Source organism: Galeopterus variegatus, unplaced genomic scaffold (genome assembly GCF_000696425.1).
Source record: "Galeopterus variegatus unplaced genomic scaffold, G_variegatus-3.0.2 Scaffold2045, whole genome shotgun sequence".
NCBI classification, from domain to species: domain Eukaryota; kingdom Metazoa; phylum Chordata; class Mammalia; order Dermoptera; family Cynocephalidae; genus Galeopterus; species Galeopterus variegatus.
In genome coordinates, this window is record NW_007728156.1 from 87,779 (window position 1) to 93,731 (window position 5,953).

A 5,953-nucleotide genomic window follows, 5' to 3' on the forward strand; every position below is an offset into this window, starting at 1 on the left:
TTGCAAGCATCCTCATTTCTTTTGCTCCCTGTCTTTCTGTCCAAGCCCAGAAACGTAACTTCAGACTGGCTGCACTCAAAAAGAATTTTCTGAGTCATTCCATCTTTCCTCAAACCTTTATCATGAGACAGTGAATGATAATTCTGGTTTGTGTCATCTTCCACTGGAATACATGGTATGTTATCCAAGAAGAGAGGAGAAGGACACATGAAGGACTTTGGTGATGTGGGAAGATCTTCAGCAAAACATAAGCTGGCTTGAGTACTTTCGAGAATATTTAGGACTTCAGCCACCAACACTCAACTTCATCCATCTTTCAGCACACTGGACTGCCGGAGAGAATAGCTTGGTGGAGAAATTCTGAAGACAGGGATATACTTTCTTATCCAAAAATGAGAGACATGAATTGAGATCCCTTTTCTCCATCAGTTCCAGAAGAAGATCCCACAGCCGAGTATGTTTTGGATCATCTAACACCTCTCTATAAACTTGCCAGAACTTCCATGATGACAGTTCCAAAGCTGTAGACATCTGTTCTGATGGAAAGTTTTCCCTGTCTGATATACTCTTCTGGCATGTACCACAGATGTTTACTGATGCTGCTGGTCATACTGATGGCAGAACTCTGATGTTCTGGGGGGGAGGGTCAGAAGTGTGCCACGGCAAAATCAGTTAGCTTGGGTCAAAACTGATCATCCAAAAATATCTTTGCACTCTGAAAAGGAGGAATGGGCTAGAGTCAGATCGGCTTTCTCTCCAGTGCAGTGCAGTCAGGAGAAACTGGGCTTATTGCTGTCTTGGGGTTTTCTTTATGCTATTCTCCTCATCTTGAAAGTGCCCCCCACTTCCTTATTTTTATCCAAATTCTCTGTGCAGCCATAAGATTCACTTCCTACATGTTGTCTTGTGACAACTCTGAATTCCAATGTTCCTCCTTTCTCCAAGTTCCTACTGCACAGCCTGGGGTAAACAACTGGGCACTGACACAATGACCATCTAATGTTGTTTATGTAAGCACAGTGTTGAGTCTACAGAAGATACTAAGTAAATATTTGTCAGTATAATCCATTTGTTAAAAGGATTTAAAACCGTTAAGTATAGCCTTAGACCACCCAGCATAGGAATGGCAAAATAGTGGCCCAAATGTTGCTAAAACATTCTCTCATATAAAATTTCTTATTTTTAGATAAAGAAGGCAAATAGAAAGAAAATACCAACATTTTCCCCTAAATCCTAATGGATTGTCTTATTCACCTGCTTGTCCACCCCTTGGAAGATCACTGGTCTGGGTTACTGTCTCAAACGATTGTCTATGAGCCATTGGCATCAGGATTATTAGAAATAATTATTTAAAATGTAGATTACTAGGATCTACTCTGGATAAATTTCTCAAGTCTTCGACAGTGCAGTCCAGTAATATTTGTTGAATAATATACATATTGACTGTGTGTTGTTTGACAGACACTTTCCCAAAGCTTTATACATATTAACTAATTTAATTATTAGACCAACACTATGAGGTACATACTATTACTATGCCAATTTTACAAATGGAGAAACTGAGGCACAGAGAGGTTAAATAACTTGCCCAAAGTTACATGCAAATCACTGACTGTGAAGTTAATTTTATGTGCCAACTCGATTGGGTCATAGGGTGCCCAGATTAAACATTACTCCTGAGGGGGCCTGTGAAGGTATTCCCAGATGAGATTAGCATCTGAATTGGTGGACTCATAAAGGAAATTGTCCTTACCAATGTGGGTGGGTGTAATTCAGTCCACTGAGGGCCCGAATAGAACAAAAGATGGAAGAAGACAGAATTTTCCCCCTTTTTCCTGCCTCACTATTTAAGCTAGGACATCTCATCTTGCCCTGCCTGTCCTTGTACTGGGATTAACACCAACACCTCCCCTGATTCTCAGGCTTTGTACTTGGCCTGAATTACACCACTGACTTTCCTGGGTCTCCAGCTTATAGATGGTAGATCTTGGAACTTCTCAGCCTCCATAATTGTGTGAGCCAGTTTCTCATAATAAATCACTCTTTCCATATATTTGAGGGTACTTCGAAAATTCATGGAAAAACAGAATTAAAAGATAATATAAATTTTTCCATGAATTGTTTTAAGATTCCTTCCTGTGTGTGTCTGTGTGTGTGTAATTTCTATTGGTTCTGTTTCTCTGGAGAACCCTGACTGATACACTGGCACAACTGGAATTTGGGATTCCAAACCAGAGCTGGAATTCAAAGCACTCTTAGACACTATGATATACTAGTTCCCTGGATGATTCTTATGTGCACATTAGGTTTAAAACCACTGATTTACATTGTTATCTGATCACCTTAACATCAAATATGTATAAAGATCATTCTTAGCTTTTTGTTGCTGGGTCAAATTATTTGTAAGACCAACAGTAATTTATAATTATTAAACTTTGCATACAGATAGTAAACTATATGTCCCATGAAAATAGAAAACTAAATATGCCAAAATATATGCAGTATTTGGTAAATTTCTTAGTTAACTGACATATAACATCAAGAGCTATGACTACAATTACAGTTTTGGTGTTTTCACATGAGATCTTTGAACAAAAAAGAAGTCACACGGCTGTCTGAACCCACATGTTACTTCTCAGCAAGAGTAATTGAGAACAAATACTTCTAGAGCAATGTCCCTGGATCACAGCATCAGAAAAAAGGAAGCAGCCCCATTTGGGGATGTTCTGTGCAGTGGGGTCTATTTTTAGTTTCTCCAGCTATATGTGTGAGGTGGGAGTGTGTGAGACAATAGAATCCCTTACCAGTATACAAAGACAAAGTGCTGCATTAAAACAGTCACAGCAATTAAAACATACAGCTGGTGTCCTTAAGCTCCAAACCCACCTAGGCTCTGTGGTTGGGTCTCACCTTACGGTATGCTAGGGTTGGGCGTATATATACAGTCACTGATGTAGCTGCTGTCATTTAGCCAAATGCCTAGGTCAGTATTCCTAAAGTGCCACAATATCACCAAGGGAGCATGTTAAAAATGCAAACCCTGAAGACCCACTTTCAGAGATTCTGATCCATGAGGTCCAGGAATCAGTGTTTTATCAAGGATTCCAGGTGATTCTGAAGTAGGTGGTCTTATCACCACATCTGGGGAAACATTGGTAAAGAAAAAAGTTGCTTATCACTAGATGTGAATACCATTGGAACAGAAGATAGCATTTTTAGAAATGAAGAATATCAGTCACATAGAGTAGCATAGAGATAGAGTACAAAAATGGGAGGGAAAGAAGAGAAAGCAAAGATTGAGGAAAATGATAAACGTGGGGAGAAGGACAAGGTCCCTCTTCTGCTGCTTCTTTTCTTCAGCTAGGACAAGAGAAGAGAATGAGGGCACAGGGCCATGTGACATCACCTCTGGTCCAGGGATGCTTTTTGGTGGCCAAAGAAGGTGACCAGGCTGTTTCAATATACTTGAGGGCATAATGTTGGGGCTGTATTTTGATTGCCATGCAGGGACACACAGAGATTGCACTTAAAAATAGAGTGAATAGCCAGTGGCCTTGGGAAGCTGACTTTGTAGTATCAAGAGGGTGAGTGAATTCCATCACTTGGCTATTGTCAATAGAGCTGCAGTAAACATGGGAGTGCAGGAATGCCTTCGACCTGATGATTTCCAATCCTCTGGATGCATCCCCAGGAGTGGGATTGCTGGGTCATATGGTAGATCTATCTGTAGTTGTTTAGGGAACCTCCATACTGATGCCCATAGTGGCTGTGCTAACTTACAGTCCCACCAACAGTGCAGGAGGGTTCCTCTTCTCCACATCCTCGCCAGCATTTGTTATTCTCTGTCTTTTTTATAATATCCAGTCTGATTGGGGTGAGGTGATATCTCAGAGTGGTTTTGATTTGCATTTGCCTGATGACTAGTGATGTTGAGCATTTTTTCATGTACCTGTTGGCCATTCTTACATCTTCCTTTGAGAAATGTCTATTCAGCTCCTTTGCCCATTTTTTAATTGGATTATTTGTTCTTTTGCTGTAAAGTTGTCTGAGCTCTTTTTATCTTCTGGATATTAATCCCTTGCCAGATACAGTTTTTGAAAATATTTTCTCCCATTCTGTAGGATGTCCTTTCACTCTATTGATTGTTTCCTTTGCTGTGCAGAAGCTTTTTAGTTTGATATAATCCCATTTGTTTATTTTTTCTTTTGTGCCTATGCTTTTGAGGTCTTATTCATAAAGTCTGCCCAGTGCTACATCCTGAACTGTTTCCCCTATGTTTTCTTCTAGGAGTTTTAAAGTTTCAGGCCTTATGTTTAGGTCTCTAATCCATTTTGAGTTGATTTTGGTATATGGTGAAAGGTACGGATCAATTTTCATTCTTCTACAAATGGATGTCCAGTTTTCCCAGCACCATTTATTGAAGAGGCAGTCTTTTCCCCAGAGTATGTTCTTGGGTTTATAATAGCTAGGAAATGGAACCAACCTAAATGTCCACCAGTGAATGACTGGATAAGGAAATTGTTCTATATATACACAATGGAAAACCACTCAGCTGTAAAAAAGAAAGAAATTCTACCATTTGCAACAACATGGATGAGCCTGAAGAAAATTATTCTGAGTGAAACAACCCAGGTACAGAAAGAGACATACAACATGTTCTCACTCATAGCTGGGAGCTGAATCCATAAATAAAGAAATGAACAATAAAGAGAGACAGAGAGAAAGAAAGAAACAACAATCACAGTAATACATTAGCTTTTTGAAAACTAGAGGTGGAAAAGGGGAGGGGGAAATGGGAGGGGGGCTAATAAGGAATTGGTCAATGGACACAAAGAATGATTGCATATTGTAATGATGAATAAGTTAACTACACTGATCTAACCACCACACATTCTACACAATTATTGAAAATCAATGTTGTACCCCACGTGTATGTATAATAAAAAAAAAATTCAATGGAATTTTATTAAATTTTGTAAAAAAAAAAAAAAAGAGTGTGGTTCTTGCAGGAGGATGTGTTTGGCTTGTGAATAATTCCATGGGCTGGCAGAGAACTGAAACCCACTGCTCAGAGATAAGCAGGGTCTGTGCCTAGTCCCCTTTGTTGGAGGGCTGTTTGGCTAGGAGACCTTATTCACAGGAGTAGAGTAGAGAGAGGAACTGGCGGTTAGGCCATTTGAGGGCCTCTTGCGTGCAGATGTCAGGGCAGCACCTAATGTCAGTCTCAGACTTTTCACTGCCCGCCAGTTGTCTGCTTGATCACATTCTAAGAGCAAGTCCTGGTAGAGGGAGGAGAGGCCTGTCCATTCAGTTTAGAGTCCTGATTAGGTGCCTCAGTTTTTGCAACATGTCCTATTATCAGATGCCATCACCTTTAAATGCTGTGCTCTCACACGTTTCTTGCATATATCTACATTTCAGAGGAAAGTAATCTTGACCTATCAGCAGCTTAGCTTTTCATTAAAAGTCTCCAAATAAGGGATCTGATATTTATGTACAATTGAAAAAACATGATTCAGCCAAACATACTAGAATTTCCCTCTAGATAAAATTGAAACTGAGAGATCTGCAGATTGAAACTATTGTGTTATCCTACAAACTTCCAGTTCGGCAGCAAGCCTCTAGCTGACTTTCAGGAATGCTAAAAGCAAGAGCCCTACGTACTCTGATGTTGCATTTGTGAAAAGAAATGGTTAAGAATGTCATCCACTTGTCACTTAGTGATCTCTATTTTAAATTTTAGGTAAGAAATTTATTTCAAGCTTAAAGTAAGTATAGGAAAATATTTCCTTTTGTGATAAACTGGCATAACTATTATATAAGCTTCAAGATATCTGGAGATTGGTTCTTATCTTTAACCTGACCCTATCTTCCTCTCTTGTCAATAGTGTCTCTGATTGGTTTGTATTTTTTCTGTTTAACTGTGAAGATTATTTTATGGTGCTTCAAATCT

At 39.4% G+C, this 5,953-nt stretch overlaps 1 pseudogene; it reads right to left on the bottom strand.

The window, feature by feature from the left end:
• Positions 1-2,967, bottom strand: part of LOC103596576 — a 3,865-nt pseudogene extending 898 nt beyond the window's left edge.
• Between the last annotated feature and the right edge of the window lie 2,986 nt (positions 2,968-5,953).